This window comes from Euprymna scolopes, chromosome 5 (genome assembly GCF_053919585.1).
Source record: "Euprymna scolopes isolate OS-2025 chromosome 5, ASM5391958v1, whole genome shotgun sequence".
Taxonomy (NCBI): Eukaryota; Metazoa; Mollusca; class Cephalopoda; order Sepiida; family Sepiolidae; genus Euprymna; species Euprymna scolopes.
Genome location: NC_136486.1, coordinates 48794462 through 48814299, shown reverse-complemented (window position 1 = coordinate 48814299; position 19838 = coordinate 48794462). Strand labels below are relative to the sequence as shown.

The following is a 19838-nucleotide window of genomic DNA, read 5'->3' as shown; positions in this document are numbered from 1 at the left end:
TTGCTTTACTGGAATTGATTAGCTTTGCAACATCACGTACAGATTATTGCATATTATATAGCTTGTGTTCTGATACAGGAGAAATATAGGGGTTTGCGCCCTTGGTTTCAAAGGGTAGAGTTAGCTGCAAAGTTGTTTGAAAAGAGTCTGGGTTTGTCTAGTGCTGACGATATTACCTCGTGTCCAGTGAAGATAGTAGGGATAGAGTGTACGCTTCTGTTCAGGATTCTGTTTGCTATTTGCCAAAACTGGTGGGAACCAAGCCGCGGCTCAGCTGGTTTTGGCCTGACAGAGTGAGAATACAACTTTGTTGCGTTCTTTATTACGTTCTTACAATGGTTGCTGGCAGTTCTTAAAGTAGCTTTAGTCTTAGTACATCTATTAGTTGTGAAGCAATGGAAAAGGGGAATTCTGTGCGCAATGGCAGCACTATATTCTGGGGAGAACCATGGCTTGCTGTTAGGTTTTCGCTGGAACATTTTAGGGTATTAAACGGTTAATACCTACAATTAACAAATCTGTTTGGTATGGTACTATAGAGGACAGATTCTTCGAGTATCGATAACTGTAAGGTAGAGAGGTAAGTCTGAAAACTTTTTACATTTCATTTTTATCTTAATTGATACAACTGAGTGGTCGGAAGATCCAAGTGGAGACAGAACGGAAACTGAACATAGTTCATCGCAAGTTGTGAGAAAAAAAGGTCTAGTAGATTTGCATACTAGCCGTCAGAGTCGGGCACACAGGTGGTTTCGTGAACAATCTGAGTGAGGTCATAAGCAATGGAGAAATCGTGATTGAATCTCCCCTCATCATCGGTCTTGTTTGAGTGGGTGAACCATTCCACATTGTGAACATTGAAGTCTCCACATATGTGAAGGTTACTTGAAGGATAAGCTAATAGGACATGGCCAATTTTATCAGATATGATTTTAAAGATAGTAACTCCGCTGTTATAGGAGCGATAGAGAGTAAATATAAACGCAGTGGTGTCAGCAAGTTCAACCCAAAAGCACCTGTAGGGTAAGTTAGGATCTTCTCTTGAGATATCCCTACCACATGGAAAGCCATCTTTAATATAGGCACATATTTTATGCCTATGGCGATCTTGAGGGTCAGATTTGGAAGTTGAGTTAAAGTATCCTTTAATTACGAACGCATCGAGATGATTAGTCTCTCCAATGCCAGTTTCGCATAGGAATAATAGGTCTGGTTTAGTTCCCTGTAATTGTGTTTCAACCTCTGGAAGTTTAGAACGTAGACCACTTATGTTGGAGAAAGACACATGGCATTGGGGGTCTAGGTTGAAAGTTAAAGATCCGGGTTTAATTGTATATTTTTTCTTGAAACGTTTCATGATAGAGTTTTGGGATTTGTGGATTAGGTCGACAGATTTGCTTAAAGCAGGAGAGAGAGAGAGAGAAAAAGAGAGAGAGAAAGAGAGAAAAAGAGACGAAGATTTTTTTGAGTATATGATGAGGTAAATCCGTAACAATTATCCACTTATATGGCACCGAGAGACCCAATCAGAATCTACTGCATGGTCCAGAATCCAAATGACAGTACAGCAGCCCCAGTACTTTGCACCTGCTGAAATGACCGCCTCCTTAGTGGTTAATCCAAGGTTCGTGCCCATGACAATCAGGCGAATAACGTCAGCCCAGATAAAACGTTTACGTCCAGGACCCTTACTAGTGACATGGCTACAAGGATAGACAAAAATATAGAAAATTTCCGACATCTCTGACGGCTGTTCGCGCAAAATAGTGCCAACCAAGAATACATCTTTTTCTTCTCCCATTGTCAGAAAGATCATTCATTAAAAATAAGGACTGTTTATTTCCTGTCATAAGTTTTGTAAGCTGCGACGTTTTTTTTGCAGTAAATATATATATATATGCATATGTATATATATATATATATATATATATATATATATATATATATATATATATATATATGCGTGTGTGTGTGTGTGTGTGGGTACGATTACGTTTTCTACATTTCACGGATGTATAACCCCAGGTTCTTCTCTCTCCTGTCCTCTCTTTATATATTTACATTTCTTTCTTATGTCTTTGGGTATTTAAAATACTTATTTTTAATTATAATTACTTTCCCTCTTAAATGTTGAGCAAAGTCTATTGGAATGTAAAAATTGGTTACTTAGTCACTCGATCATTATAAAATGTATAAATTTCATGTCTTTATCTCTCTCTATATATAAAATGATCTCATTTTCCCACTCTTATTTTGACCTTAATAGGATTAAAAATCAAGATATTTCATTCAAATGTAATATGCACAAACTGCAGCACAATATCTGAAGTGTGTTATAGGCATACTAAGTCTCCACCTCTTCGATAATCGTAGATTCCTGTATTTTTCTGCTGAGAGTTGGCTGCTAAAATCGGTTAAAATCAATGGGAGTAGAAAAATCATTTCTCTCTAATTAATTTCTCCTAATCCCGTGACCACTTACACAGTGAATTAACATTTCTTCCCAACATTTTTACACTAAAAAAAAAGATTATTTATTTTTTATGAACTAAGCATATAAAATATCAATTCCGTTTTATTTCGTGTTGTAGTTGCTTAAAAACTGGAATCGAAATTTAACATTCATTTTCGTCCTATGATTTCTACTGGGTGAAACGAACCATGGACTTAACCGAATCGAAGTGTTATTTATGATTTTTTTTTTCTTTTCGCTGTGTTTTTTGTTTGTCTTGTTTTCCGAACACATTCATCATTGTTTTACGCTTGTACGCTGTTTTTTCTTGTTTTGTTTTTTTCTGATTTTTTAGGAAGTTTTACATCGTTTTTTTTAATACTTATTACTTCGCTTACTGTTTACTTTATCATCCTCGCCTACACACACACACACACACACACATACACACACAAACGTTGGGACAATGCCGGGTATCCCCGCTACTGTTACGTATAACTTAAATTTCGTTGAGATTGACCTGTGGTTTGTTCCTTGTTATTGGAGAGAGGGAGATGCCTTCAGGACGGCGTATTAATCCCAAGACTAGTGGTAATCACTATTACATGACCTAATAATTCCAGAATGATGAAACACTACTGCCCATAAGCATAAAAACAATATATATATATATATATATATATATATATATATATATGACAAAGAATACAGTTTTTAAAGCCGAAATGAGTGTCGCCATCCATACAAGGGGCGAAGGGTGGAATTTTGATTTTTTTTTTCAAAGTAAGGAGAGAAAGTTAAAAAAAAATATATAAGGTGAAAATGAGGGCATATTTACAATTACCATATAATTAATATGTAGAGGGAGAAGAGAACAATGTAATATATATATATATATATATATATATATATATATATATATATATATATATATATATATATATACATATATATTTAAAGGAAAAAGAGAAGTAAAATAATACCAGTGGGAAATAGTATACTCCGATATATAAATATACGAGAAAGAAAGCAAACAAAAAAAAACCGGGAGCATTTGTCTAACCGGCATAGAAAATACACACAAGAGAGAGAGAGAGAGAGAGAGAGAGAGAGAGAGAGAGAGAGAGAGAGAGTAGGACATTTATGCATATACATATATACATGTCTCGCTATAGTGTCTTTTTACAAATCACATAAAAATTCTAACATATTAATATACCTGTCTGTGTATCTGCGTGTCTGTCTGTGTATATGTCTATCTGTGTACATTTCCCTACGAAATAACTCAATTTTTAGTCTACAGACTCAAAATTTGATATACAGAGTACTGAGATTTAGGAAAATCTATGTGATCGGTTTTCGGCAGGAAATTAGCCTGTTAAGGGGTCAAAGATTAACGATTTGATCTTTGAGGATTCTAACAAACTCTTACTACAATTTTGGGTCACTTGAAATTTAAGATGTAGGTTCCTTGGATATGGTTCTTAATAACTTAATTGACACGAAAGCAGTGATTTTAAGGGGTCATAATATAGTTTAAAGCTAAAAAAAAATGACCGCTTTTTGTTTGCTCAACATATACCTCCAATACAAGGGCAACGCCGAGCTGAAATGCTAATCTATATATCTATAAAAGTGGGCGTGTCTGGAATCTGTCTGTCTGTGTATATGTCTGTGTGTCTGTGTGTGTACATTTCCCTACGCAATAACTCTGTCAATTTTAAGTCTACATAGCCGAAATTTGATATGCAGGTTACCGAGATTTGGGGCAATAAATGTGATTGGTTAGCGGCCAGAAATTTGGAAATTAAGGGTTAAAAGTTAAACGATTTTACCTTTGATAACTCTACCAAACTCCTCCGAGAATTTAGGGTCTAAATACTTGAAATTTTAAATATAGGTTCCTTAAACATTAATCTAACTTAATAATTTAATTTAAGCCCAAAATAATAAATTTAAGGGGTCATAATTGGGGTCAAATTAAAAATAATTGACCGTTTTTATATATATATATATATATTTTTTTGCTCAACATACACCTCCAAATACTCGGGCAACGCCGACCACCCATGCTAGTATATCTATAAAAATGAACGTGTCTGTTTGTCTGTCTGTGTGTCTGTCTGTGTACATTTCCCTACGCAATAACTATGTAATTTTTTAGTCTCCAGACTCGAAATTTAATATACCATGTACTGAGATTGTAAACTATCTATATGAACCGTTGTCTCCCAGAAATTTGGCGGTTAATGGGTCAAAGTTCAAGAATTTTACTTTTGAGAACTCTACCTTACTACTCTGTCAATTTGGGGTCAAACCACTGGAAATTTCAGGTATATGTTTCTTGGACATTGATCTAACTTATTAACTTGATTCGAGTCCAAAATTATAATCGTTAAGGGGACATAATAGGGGTCAAATTCTAAAAAAAATGACCGTCTTTTTTGTTTTTGTTTTTTGTTTGTTTGCTCAGAATAAGCCTCCAAACACCCGGGGAACGACGAGTACCCATGCTAGTATATACATAAAAGTGAGCGCGTCTGTCTGTGTGTCTGCGTGTGTACATTTCCCTACGTAATAAATCTGTCAATTTTTATCCACAGACTCGAAATTTGATATACAGTGTACTGAGCTTTGGGAAAATCTTTGTAATTCGTTTCGCCCAGAAATTTGGTTAATAAGGGGTCAATGTTGAACGATTTGAATTTGGAGAACTCTACCAAACTCCTCCGATAATTTTGGGTCTCAACACTTGAAATTTTAGATATAAGTGCCTTGGACATCAAATTACTCAGACAATTTCTCGTCCTAAACATATGAAATTTTACATAAAGTGTATTCAGAGATTGAGCAAGCTTTTTAATCGGTTTATGTCGAAAATTTTTGGTTACCAATATATAAATGCATGTATGTATATTTGCATGTCTGCGTAACACTTTCGGCAGAGGCAACGGATTTTTACAAGATCAGTATAATTTTGAAGTTCGACCTTTCAGACAACAAATATCGAAGAATTGGCTAATATCTTTTATATCTCCACCTTAAACTGAGGTTGCTTTTTTCGCCGATATTTCTAACAATCATCCTCTCCTTTCAATTGTCTAGCCTTAATTTTAACCCACGTCATTCCGGTTTGGCGGTGGTCGTAACAGCAAAGACGTCAGGTTTTTCCCGTTCTTTTCCTACTTTGCGGTAAGGATTCGAGCCTGCCTTCCTACTATAACGTTTTTTTCTTTACTCAAAATACACCTCCAAACACCCGTGCAACGCCGGGCTGAAATGCTAGTATATGTATAAAAATGAACGTGCCTGTGTATCTGTGTGTCTGTGTATATTTCCCTATGCAATAACTCTGTCAATTTTTAGTCTACAGACTCGACATTTGATATACAGGGTACTGAGATTGTTGGAAAATCTCTGTAATCCTTTTTCGGTCAGAAATTTTGCTGTTCAGGGGTAAAAGTTAAACGATTTGACCTATGAGAACTCTACCAAACTCCTCCGACAGTTTTTGGTATAAACATATGAACTTTTAGATATAGGTTCCTTGAACATGGATGTTACTTAATAATTTTATTAAATCCCACAATAACAAATGTTCAGGGATTATAATTTCGGCCAAATTAAAAAAAAATATGTACTTCTGCGGTCTCTACTAAATTGATCAGACAATTTCTGGTCTAAACATTTCAAATTTTACATATTGGGTATTCAGAGATAGGGCAAGATTAAGGTCGAAAATTTTTAGTTACCAATATAAAAATGTATGTATGTATGTATGGGTGTATGTATGTTTGCATGTCTGCCTTAAACTTTCGACAGATGCGACGGATTTTTACAAGATCAATACCATTTTAAAGTTCGACCTTTCAGACAACAAATATCGAAAAATTTGCCAAAAACATTAACTGAACCCTTTTCTACTTGGCATGGCCGCTTTGTTCGCCCATATTTTGTAAAGTCATCCTCATCTCTCGATGGTCTAGCCTTAATTTAAACCTACGTCAATTCCGGTTCGTCCGTGGTCGTAACAGCAAATACCTCATGTGTTTCCCCGTTCTTTTCCTACTTTGCGGTACTGCCTTCCTACAATCACTTTTTTTTCTCAACATACACATCCAAACATCCGGGCAACGCCGAGCTGAAATGCTAGTATATATATATATATATATATATATATATATATATATATATATATATATATATATATATATATATATATATATATATATATATGCGAGTTGGAAATCATTTTCTCTTCAGCCACTTTGGTACCCCCTAAATAGGGAACGGAATATATATTATTTTTTTTAAGTAAGTATACTCTGATATATGTTCCGTCGTCTACGACTCATGCGAGTGGCGTATTCTAGTTAGATTCGAAATCAGAATCACAGGATAAGAAGCCTAAACCTCTACCACGAGGCTACCTCGCACGGCTTCTGAATGTATCGCTTTTTTCTGCAGATGTTTTATTTGATTTTATTAACGATACTTTTTAAATGAATTCAATTATTTATATGACGAAACACGTGTCAGTGGATAATTATATTTAATATATATATATATATATATATATATATATATATATATATATAAAGATTTCCATCTTTTAAAATTGGGGTTTATATCACAAGATTACTTTACATGTCTTGCTTATTCGACACCGTTTAGTTGTTGTTTTTTTTTTGGCATGTTAGCTAAAAGGCGTTTAAGTTAAATAAATTCGGGACTGAGTTCGCAACGTTGATAGGCAGTAATTATTTCCTACACAGAAACTGCTCTAGTTTCTCTAGGTCATAATTAGGACCAGGATAACAGCATATTCTCTTCATTGTTTGGCTCTTGAGTGTGTATCCGTTGATATTTTATATGGTTGTATATATAGTGATGTGGTTCCCGGTTGATTATCTGTCTAATTGTGTCAGATATATACTCGAGATTGAAAACAATGTAAGAATATTCACTTGTCATACGAGGGGCATGCAGTAAGTAATGCCCCTGGCCAACTTCCCATAGCAGTAGAGAAACGAAACTTGGCACAGTTATAAGTCTTTCTCTACAGAGGAAGCAACAAGAGTTATGCATTTCTCCCATCTTTTAATGTAGCTCTCGAGACCGTTTTTGTAGAACATACCAAGTTGGTCCTCCAACCACGACGTGACTTCAGAAATCAAGGCTGCATCATATGGGAAAGGCTTTCCTTTTAAAAAAAACTTCATGGCTGGGAAGAGGGGAAAATCAGAGGGGGCAAGGTCAGGAGATTACGGAGGATGAGGAAGGATTTCATGACCACACGCCCGTGCTTCCTATTTGGCGACATGCGAGTTGTGGACTGGAATGTTGTCCTACAGGAGGAGAGTACCTTTGCTGATCTTGCCCAGCCTATTGATTTTGATAGCTTCCCTTAATTTACTCCAAAGTGAAGCATAATAGGCTCTTGTAATTGTGGTACCCTTTGCACGGAAATCTGTCATCACTACTCCGTCCTGTTCTCAGAAGAATGTGAGCCTGACCTTGCTATCAGAGGGCTGTACACTTGCCTCCTTTGGAGGTGATGAGTCCAAGTGCTTCCGCTGCATTGATTGGGCTTTCATCTCTGGATCATAGTGATAGACACAGATTTCATCCTGTGTAATCAGTCTTTTGAAAAAGGTTTTACTCCTCTTCTTGGCTCATCTCCAAATTCATGCTCGAGCATTCGAAGCGTTCTCGCTTCTGGAATGGTGTGAGCAACCTGGGAATCCATCTGGCAGACACCTTATTCATATGCAAATGGCCATGAATAATAGTTTCCACAGACCCTGTACTAATCTTGACATCTTGGGCTATTTGGCGAATAGTAAAAGGCGATCATCCAAAATGGCACTCTCAACTTGACGGACAGAATCCTCATCAATGGTAGAAAGCGGGCGACCAGGTCTGGGAGCTGTTTCCACAAACATCCGGCCATGCCAGCGTTTTACAAGGATATGATGGGGCATTATCACCATAATTTTCTTTCATTTCATCAAAAGTCTCCTGTGGTGTGCGTTTCTTTCAAATACAAAAACCGGATCACTGCTGGTCATTCAACAGGCTCCATTTTAAACCTGACTCAGTTCAAAGACCTGTAAAACAAAAACCACAATCAGTTCAGTACTGTAACAAGCAACATAACCCGTAGAGATATAAATCATGTCACATGCAAACTTTCAGCTATATCAGACAACGGGAAGTGGGTCAGTGCCATTACTTAATACGCGCCCCTTGTAGCCCTTATAATAATAGTAATTCTGATTTCGTTTATGAACGTCTCTCTGAAAAAGGGATGGGATTTATTTCTACAGGATTTCCCTTAATCCCGGCTTCGAACCAGGAACTTCAAAGATCAAGGGGTTTCCTAAGTATGTTGGTGGTACCTATAATTGCAGAGGTCTGAAGGTCGCCTAAAACATAAGGGATGTGTACTTCCAGACGACTTGATACTATCCCTAGTGTACCAACTACGACCGTATTTGTGTTTTAACCCCGTGTATACGCCTTATCTGAAAAGCAAACGGAGCATAATTGCTCCACTTCTAATTCTCATTCTCTCTCAGATTCCTGTCCCAGGATATTGAAAAGTCTACAATCTGCCAATATTTTGAGACCTTGTCAATGACGACCAAATCCGGACAATTATGTTCCAATTGCTTGGTCGTTATGACACTTTTGTCCCACCAAACCTCTACCTTACTATCTTCACTTGTTCTCACTTCATCAGGAACCTCCTCAAACCATGTTCCAGCAAACTTCACCCCTACCCTGCTGCACACTTCACAATATATCCGGAGTCCCACACGATCGTGTCTTTTGCGGTATTCTTCCTGGGCCAGTCCACTACATCCTGCTGCAAGGTGCGCAATTGACTCTGAAGTCTTACCACAAATCCGGCGTTCTGCAGTTAATTCCTCTCCTAGATCGACTTTTTTTAACAATCGTGTTCCTAATGCCTGCTCTTGTGCTGCACAAAAAAAAAAAGCTTCAGTACTCTTAGCCAGATACCCAGCTCTACGCTATTGCCATGATCTATCATCAGCCACTTCTGCTCTATCCTGGAAGAACCTTCCATGCATTTTCTTCCTAGCCAATTCCCCTACCCTTTCTCTATCCATACGTTTCGCATAATTAACCTTGGTCTCACATATCTCCACTTCATTGGCCACAACATGAAGCATTACTCCTCAAATCTTACCACAAGCTCCTTCAACGACATCTACTCGGTTCTAACACAATCTTTTACACTTTTCAACCCTCTCCCACCATCTTTCCTCTTTTGATACAGCCTTGCTACGCTACTTTGAATGCGAAATATACAAAACATTGCTAAAAATTATCTTGTTTTGATATCCATGGCATGCAGATCCTTGACAGACCATTCTGAAATTCCCGCACTGTATCTCAAAACACTGACTGCCCATGCATTTACTGCTTTCATTAGGTTACCTCCATACAGTTTCGACTTTGCAATTAGTTTCACTCTTCTAACATACTCCTTCCTGACTTTCTATTTCATTTCTCTGTTCATGATGCTTACACCCTCCAACACTCACAAATACTTATATCCTGTATCATCTATTACTTTCATGATTTCTCCATTTGCCAGCACTATTCCATTCGAATGAAACTTTAATCCTCTTTTCATCACAAGCATAGCCCATTTACTAATCCCAAACTCCATCTCAGTGTCTACTGAGTATGTTCCCACCAGTTCTACCAGCCTCTCCAGTTCCTTTTCATTTCTACCGAATATTTTCAAATCATTCATAAACAGTAGATGGTTGAGGCGTCTGTGTCCAGATCCAAAGTTATACCCCAGTTTTTCTCTCTTCAAGAGGATTCTCAGTGGCATCATTATCATTACAAAAAGAAGTGGCGATAACGAATCTCCTTGAAATATTCCACGTTTAATGCCAACCTGTCCCATCTCCTCCCTGTTTTGTGTCAGCACCGTTTTCCATTGAGCCAGACTTTTCTCCAAAAGGCCTACCACATTCTCAGCAACCTTCATTATAAATAGTGTTTCACGTGTCCATGAATGAGGAATCATGTCATAAGGCTTTCGGTAATCGATCCATGCTACCTTCTTCTTCTTCTTCTTCTTCTTCTCCTTCTTCTTCTTTTTCTTCTTCTTCATATCCTGTATTAATGCTTTATCAATTAGTAGTTGTTCATTGCTAGATCTAAAACCTTTCGACACCCCTTTTGTTCGTCAGACAAAACACAATTACTTTCAAGATGTTCATAAATTTTCTACGCTAATATTTCAGTCAACAGTTACCACATCAATGGCAGACATGTACTTGCTCAATAATTATTGGCATCGGTTTCTTTTGCAGGATCTTTCCTAATCAGTGTTGGTCTTCCCTTCACAAGCCAATCAGGGGCATTTCCCGACTCTGCAACCCTTTGCAGAGTAGCAGCAATAGGTGGATTAGACATTTAAACTGTTTAAACCAGAAGCTCATAACTATCTGGACCAGGTGCCTTCTAGTTTTTGATCCTCCGTATGTCAGCCTTAACGTCATCGATGGTTATCTCAACGTTCTTCATCTGCTGCATTTCTGATAGCCTTTCTTTGACCTCTCCCAACCAACTAGCCTTCTTATTATATCGCCCTTCGACAGACCAAATCCCACTCCAGAACGCTCTTTCATTTTTTCATTTGGAGTGTTGTTATTTTCAGCCTGTTTACTACCATTTAATTATTTATACAGCTGAGACTCAGTGTTCCGGAAAAGGTTGTTCTGCGGTAACGCAACACCTTTTCCAACAAAGTTCCGAATGTTTATACCACAAGTGTGGACCTTCTCTTTCAATATTGTTAGAACGCTCATGGTTTTCTTTTCCAGCAATCTATACTCCATTTCAAGCTCGTCCTTAGCTTTCTATCCTAGTTTAACTCCTTTTCTTTTTTCTTCGATTCTACCAATGTCTTTCCGGCACCGTTAATTCTTTCTTGAAGCCGCCTGTGCCAATAATAATAATAATAATAATAATAATAATAATAATAATAATAATAATAATAATAATAATAATAATAACAATAATAATAATAATAACGGATTTTTCCATATACATGAAACATGTACAAGTACACGCACTTATATATAGTGGAGATGTTGGTGCATTATTAATGTGTACTAGTGTAGCGTTGAATTGTATGTATTGTTCTTACACATCTTACAGGATCACCTTTCCTTGTATAATATATTAAAGCGCATGCGGTCTCGTAAATTGTGTATCAAACCCTTGTATTTCGAACTCATGGACTACATATATATTTATGCACGTACATATATGAATTTAAAATCAATACAGGGAGAATGAGCTGTAGAGAGACGGACTGTGTGTATCTGTTAATTGTAGTTACCCTTTCCATTATATGTGGCCGGGTGCGTAACATCGATAATTAATATCGGAAACACAATAGACTTCATTAAAATTTGAAAGTCATCCTGTTTGTCCCTGCAGAAAACACGATCGGTTTTATTTTTCTTGCAGAAAACAGAAGCAAGGAGGAATAAAAGGAGGGGGACATAAGAAGTTAATGGTTCTCTATTTGTGTGACTTTTTATTATTTCCTTGTTGAAAATTTCCCAATTCCGCGCGGCGGTCTTGTGACCTAGTAAAACTGTCCGTCTTAGAAAAAAAAAGAGTAGAACAAATCCTAAATATATATAATAAACGAAAAAACATTATAGATTCCTTTTGTTTTTCACATCGATAAAACAGCATGTAAATATATATAAATATATATATATATATATCTATATATATTATATATTATGTATATATATGTATATATATGTAAATATGTATATATATATGTATATATATATATATATATGTGTGTGTGTGTTTGTGTGTGTGTGTGTGTGTGTGTGAATGAGAAATAAAAGTGGTTGGCATGAAAACAGACAACAAACGCGTTCTTTTGTTTCATTTCAACAAATTGTATTTTGCTCATAACATAAAATGTCTGTTCTCAGAATGTTTTTTTTAATTTTTCCTGGCGAAGTTTTTTCTTTTCTGCTTCTACTATTTTTTGTTTCTTTTTTATTTTTTTATTTCATGCGTGCAGATTAAAGATATATCAAAACAAGCACAAAAAAAACACTGACCACGCCAGCGTTTATACACGGATCTGTTGTAATTAAACCTTAATGCGTTCTTATCAGTGCTAGCCTCAAAACGCCTTAAATAACGTTAACCCTTTAACGCGGTTTTAGCGTTGAATGTTTACTATAATAACACGCGATAAGTGAAAGCGTTGCCTGGAATCCATTGTTCCTACTGTTTTAAAGTTATGAAGCCATTCAAAATAGGATCATGCAGTTTCATTATATTAATATATATATATATATATATATATATATATATATATATATATATATATATAATTGGAAATAAAACTCTCAAATTATGTATGTACATATGCATATACACGTATATATATATATATATATATATATATATATATATATATATATATGTGTGTGCGTGTGTGTGCGTGTGTGTGTGTATGTATATATATATGTGCGTGAGTTTATTCATATATAATTATATTTTGGAAACATCGTTCCGTATGTCAAATTTCTCTAAGAAGTTATATAACAAAATAACCCCCTGGATTTTTGTTTCCAAAATTCATCTTGTATTCATCTTAAAGAAAAGAAAGCTTTCGGTTTTAAAATATATCCTCATCAGGTTCTGGCTTTTTCTTTTTCTTTTATTTTTAAATCATATTTCCTATTTGAGATATAACATCCGTTGTGGATAATAGGCCGTTGGAGTTTTAGTCTAAATGAGTTTTAGTAGCTTTGGCTACACGTGGCTGCGTGCTATGTCTTGACATAAAAATATTGTCTCTTTTGTAATTTGCGTCGTATTTTAATTAGATTACGGAAATATACAATCTCGACGTGAATGATGATTTACAGAAATAAGAAAATTACATTAAAAAATTTTAAGAATGTGATGAAGATTTGTATAAAGTCAAAACATCGCTTGTTCGTTAAGATAGTTAAATAATTTAATAAAATAATACATCGTTATTTGTGTTTTTATTTCTATAACATTATTGCACACACACATACACAGACAAACACACACCAACCCACCCACACACACACACACACACACACACACACACATATATATATATATATATATATATATATATATATATATATATATATACATGTATGTATGTATATCAGGGTGCCAATGAAATGTACATAAAAATATATATTGTATAATTTATACCACAATTTTTATTACTTTGAATATAAGCATTAATTATATGATTTTCTTTAATTTATAACTGAATGTTTAATGGTAACTCAATAACTCTAAAAGTAGAATTATCGGACGGAAGAAGATATATATCTGACCAACCCAACATAATAGTCAAAATTTGATTCGAAACCTTAATTTTGACCTCTTTCAGCAACCTCTAAATCTTACTCAATTCTATTTAAATTGTATATGGATTATTTTTAAGTATATGTAATACTTGAGTGGGTGAGATGTAGAAATGCCATAACTTCAAAAAATGTGCCACCCTTCTGTATATGACCTTTTCAGTTTTGGTTACCATCAAAATATATTAAAACTATTTTATTAGCTACTGTCAAGCTTAAAAAATACGAAAACATTTATGTTTATGTTAAAGGCAAATGATTGTGTAATCTTAATTGATAAAATATTGTCTGGAACAAAAAAATTGCTGTGCTTTCTAGGCTGACTTCTACTTCCGGTTTGTGGATTGGCGCAACAATCGTTTTCAAGTCTAATATGCAAAAATTCTTAGAGCCTATTTCTTACATAATCAAATTCATTCCAATTTTTTTTACCATTTCCCATATGTGTTTCTTCAGTTTCGCATTTACCCTCGTCATCGTATTATCTTTTGGCTTGACAACTTATATTATAATAATATGAGTACCGTTTCATCATATATGTGAATATCTCATTAAAAATTGTCTTCACAAGGCTTTTCTTTTTGTTTTGTTATTGGTTAACTATTAGGCTTAAAAAAATATTAAGATCCAATTCAAATTAAGATTCAAATTAACATGCACAAAATTAACGATAAACAGTGTAAAGTAAAACTAACAGAAACGGGTAAACCAAATGCAAGCTATAGAGATATCCGTATACGCGAAATGGTGATAAATTGTTATTAGTAGAAAAAATATTTCAGAAGAAAATATAGTAAAAAAAAAAAAATCTCTCAGAGTAAAAAAACAATAAATTTAGAAAGTCAATATTCATATTTCTCACATTCTTTTAAATTATCAACACCGTAACAATCTCTGTAACCTGGTTTTCTTTCACACAACTGAAGCTAAATGCATCTATAATATAAAGCGAAAATGTGTGTGTGTGTGCATTTTTTTTCGTATGTCCGCCCAACGCTTTTTTGGGGGCGAAGACGCTCGGGGTAGGGGCATCGGGGTAGGGGCATCACTTTTTACATACTCCGTAGATTATAATATGTCTAATTTACGAAATGAAGGTATTCTGTATCTTTATTTCAGCGACTTTTATGTTACAAAATTCGCGCTATGATTTCATTTCGCTACAAATATGGCGTGATGTTTAACCTAAAAAATACACGTTTACTTTCGTTTAACCACCTAATTTTTTGAACGTTCAATTGAAACCATAATTGCATCTTTGCCCATGTAGCTTCGTGGTAAATAATAATACTAAGTAATAACACCGACACGTTTCGAGTTCGAGCCTACCTTCCTACCAAAACTTTTTTCTTTTACATCGAATAACACCTGGGCAAAGCCGGGCACTCCAACTAGTTTATAATATAAATCTCATCTGTCTGTGTAAATGTACTTCTGCCTAAAACAGCGGTGACAGATTTTCACTAGGATGAGATTATCTTGAAGAATCGACCCTTCGGACGACACACATCGAAAAAATTGCTCCAAGCATTAATTTCGTCACTCTCAACTGGGCGCTTTTTTATAGTGAGGGGTCGCTTTTTCCGCCGATATTTCCGAAATGTTTGCAATTGTCTAGCCTTAATTTAAACATTCGTCACTTCGGGTTTGTGGATGGGCGCAACAGGAAGACGACAAATTTTTCATGTTTCTTGCTTCCTTGCGGTACGGGTTCGAACCAAACTGCCTAACACCACATTTATTTGCTAACACACACCTACAAACACGCAAGCAACACCGGCCACCTAGGCTAGTTTTTTAGAAAACGTTGTTGAAGAATCATTTTAGTCAGAATAAACTATATATATATATTAATGGCGAACTTATCTATTCTTTATAATAAAAGAAAAAAAACAATATTACATTAAGTTATATACTAGTTCTACTCGGTAGGTGATCTTCGCCTCGCCTATGCGCGTTTTATTTGAGTCGTTTGACTTTCCTCCGTTATTTTCTATTTACATGTAGTAAAAAAAATAGACAACTATCATGATAAGTAGTAAGCTTATTTAACAGCGCTGATGCGCGTATGCAAGTGATGTCAACCATTTGAGAAAAATCACAACTTAAAAAAGGGAACAAGTTAGATGTGTGGATAACGTTCGAGATCACGTGAGAGACAATAATAACGCTTCGGGAGACAATCACATGAGGGAAGTGTCAGCGATGAGGAGAGAATATTGAAAAAAATCACGTTGTACAACAAAACAAGCCAGTTGAAATTCTTTTCTATTTTTGTCAACTTTACGACTGAGACATAATATTTGTTCGTTCTTTACAATGTTACACTTGTATACCCTAGAAACAAAATAGATTTTAGGCACCACAATTGCATACTTGATTTACTCTTAAGGACAGGTGACGTAGCAGATTAATTTCTAAGTAATTTTTTTTTTGAGTTGCACTTTTCCGAAGGTTAAACGGCCCTGTCGGTGGGGCATTAGAATACACCGACTGCCCCCCCCCCCCTGCAGAGGGTAAAAGTCCCTCAATAGGGGTCCTGGATATGACCTTAAACTATATCCAGTGGTAAGGCCCTAGCTTGCGGGCTTTGGGGAGTGTGGAGCCACCCTTTAATTACCATTGCTCCCAGGTCCACTCTGACCCGGAGTGGTAGTACCTGTTCGGGTTCCAACTATGGGTTAAACAGAAACCGAGTTAAAAACAACAAATATATTTTATTAATTTTTTTTTTCTTCAAAATCTTTGGATTCGGCATTAAATAACCCGAAAAGGGTTGATATGCCGTAAAACAAAAACAACCAACAAACCAACCAACCGAAGGTTAAAAGTTCAAGCAATACGAGGAATATAATTGCGCAATACTTAAGCCGACATTAACGAGAACATATTTTCCTATGCTCATTAAATAAAAGAGTTCCGCTCGACATTCAGTGTAAATAACTGAGTTCGCCAGAAAAAAAAAATTCCCAAGGTCGAAAAGATAAACTTGAAGAATTACATCGGTCTAAACTTCATGTCAAATATTGGGTTACGAATTCCGAATTCGGATGTGTCTAAATGATGATGTCTAAATGATGCTGTCTAAATGATGATGTCTAAATGAAGGCGAAACCTGGGTGTTTTGTTGACTGTTATTGTTCTTATAGCTGCTACGTTGTTGCGCTGTTGAAATAATTACATAATATCTCACATTCTGCAAATTCTAGTACTAATTGTTCGCGAGGTTAACATTGTTGGATGGCATCGTCCTAGCGAGTTCAAAACTCCTACTCGTAAGACCTCGGCTGGGTAAAAACTGGTTGGCTGACTGTGTCCCTTGGTCGAGAAGAAGTAGGTCCAGGCCACAGTTTTGCAATAAATCAATTTATTGTTACAGAAAACAACATAAAGTTACCTTTAATTCATATAGATAAATATTGAATTCGGTATAAGCTTTTATTTTTTCACTTACTCAACAAAATTGAATGACATAAATAAAAGGTTTAAAATGTAGACAAATAAATTCAATAGTAAAAATTACTTTATCGTCATACACATATTTCAGAAATATATCTAAAACAAACTTAACTGAAGAATCTCTGACAGCGAAGGCCTTAAGTATTCAAGAAACATATTTACCTAGAATAACTATTAATATATATAATAAAGACACCCACTTAAATTTGTAAAAGTACATTTTGTTTTTAGTCGCGTGCAAGCGACTCTATAAGTCACTTCGTGAGTCAGTCGGTCGGTCCGTCGGTCGGTCCGTCGGTCAGTCGGTCGGTCTGTCGGTCTGTGGGTCTGTTCGTAACACTTTTGTGCTTGGCCTTTTTGTTAAGATCAAAGGTCTGTTCTTAATACATGCTCTTTTAGCTTTTTAAGCTTTTCTTGGCCTTTTGGCCAAGATCAAAGTGTAGTATCTGTTCCGGCAGATGCTGCACTTAAGATAATTTGTACCAGTCAATGGAGGGGAAACCCTCTATACTGGGAACCGCCTGGGTAATACCTAGGAGGTCCACCCTCCCAGGCCTTGCCACCGGGCTTTCCGGTGGGGCAAGTTTATTGCTTGCTGCCTGAGGCGCCCCGACCGGGGAATGCCGACGGGGTTACTCAGGCAATTTTTAAAATTGCAGGAGGGCCCCTCCTTTAGGGGAGCCTGCGGGGTTCCCACTTTCCGGCCTTGTGCCACATAATGCTGATGTGGGCAGCATTTAAATAAAAACCCTCTATACTGGGACAATTATTATTTTGGGTAACCAGAGTGCCCCCTTTTTGCCTACTTTTAGGGGAGCTGGTTTTTACCTCACATTAAAAACGGCCTTGTGCCTAATTTGCTCAGTGGGGGAGCAAATAAATACCATCTGTTCCGGCAGATACTGCACTTAAGATGATTTGTACCAGTCAATGGAGGGGAAACCCTCTATACTGGGACAATTATTATTTTTGGTAACCAGAGTGCCCCCTTTTTGCCTACTTTTGGGGGAGCTGGTTTTTGCCTCACATTAAAAGCGGCCTTGTGCCTAATTTGCTCTGTGGGGGAGCAAATAAATACCATCTGTTCCGGCAGGTACTGCAAGCTAGGACTAGCTATGACTAGCAAAGACCAGATGTGGGAGCAACCCCACATGCCTGACCTTTAACCAGCTCCCATTTCCCACCTCTAGGGAGCTGGCCCCCCTTTCCCTTCCCCCTCCCTTCACTCCTCACATTAAAAATTGGCCTTGTGCCTAATTTGCTCGGTGGGGGAGCAAATAAATACCATCTGTTCCGGCAGATACTGCAGCAAAGACCATATGTGGGGGCAACCCCACATATAAGACCTTGGTCAATGTAGGGGCAACCCTTCATACCAATTGTCACTATCCAACTCCCCTACTCCCCGGGGAGTTGGTCCCCATTTCCCCTTCACTCCTCACATTAAAAATCGGCCTTGTGCCTAATTTGCTCGGTGGGGGAGCAAATAAATAACATCTGTTCCGGCAGATGCTGCAAGCTATGACTAGCAAAGACCAGATGTGGGGGCAACCCCACATGCCTGACCTTTAACCAGCTCCCATTTCCCACCACTCGGGAGCTGGTCCCCTTTTTCCCTTCCCCCTCACTTCACTCCTCACATTAAAAATCGGCCTTGTGCCTAATTTGCTCGGTGGGGGAGCAAATAAATACCATCTGTTCCGGCAGATACTGCAAGCAAAGACCATATGTGGGGGCAACCCCACATATAAGACCTTGGTCAATGTAGGGGAAACCCTTCATACCAATTGTCACTATCCAGCTCCCCTACTCCCCGGGGAGTTGGTCCCCCTTTCCCTTCACTCCTCACATTAAAAATCGGCCTTGTGCCTAATTTGTTCGGTGGGGGAGCAAATAAATACCATCTGTCCCGGCAGATACTGCAAGCAAAGACCATATGTGGGGCAGCCCTACATATAAGACCTTGTACAATGTAGGGGCAACCATTCATACCAATTGTCACTCTCCAGCTCCCCTACTCCCCGGGGAGTTGGTCCCCATTTCCCCTTCACTCCTGACATTAAAAATCGGCTTTGTGCCTAATTTATTGTGTGGGGGAGCAAATAAACACTCTTTTCTTGGCCTTTTGGCCAATATCAATGTGTAGTATCTGTTCTTTCTACATGCTGTACTTAATTTTTTAACTTTGTGATATAAAGTGGGGGTTCACTCAATTAATTTAATGTAAAATGATCACCATTTTACTACCTGTAAGGCTCAAACCATTGAAGTCATTCTCCAGATCATTCAAGTTGTTTTTGAAGGATTCCAGTTAATTCTTAAGCATTCACCTCATTCTTAAGGTCATACAATTAATCCTTTAGTTCATTAAAGACATTCGAAGTCATTTACTTTTTATTGATTTAAGATATTTCAGCCTACGTTTCGGTCATTTTAGTTTATCTTTAAGAATTACATGTCAATCCTGCATTCACACATTC

The 19838-nt window shown here is 36.7% G+C and overlaps 2 pseudogenes; both read left to right on the top strand.

The window, feature by feature from the left end:
• The first annotated feature begins 17764 nt into the window (after positions 1-17764).
• LOC145277187 (U2 spliceosomal RNA) lies at positions 17765-17908 on the top strand (annotated as a pseudogene).
• Positions 17909-19467: 1559 nt separating this feature from the next.
• On the top strand, positions 19468-19624 carry LOC145277202 (U2 spliceosomal RNA; annotated as a pseudogene).
• The last annotated feature ends 214 nt before the right edge of the window (positions 19625-19838 follow it).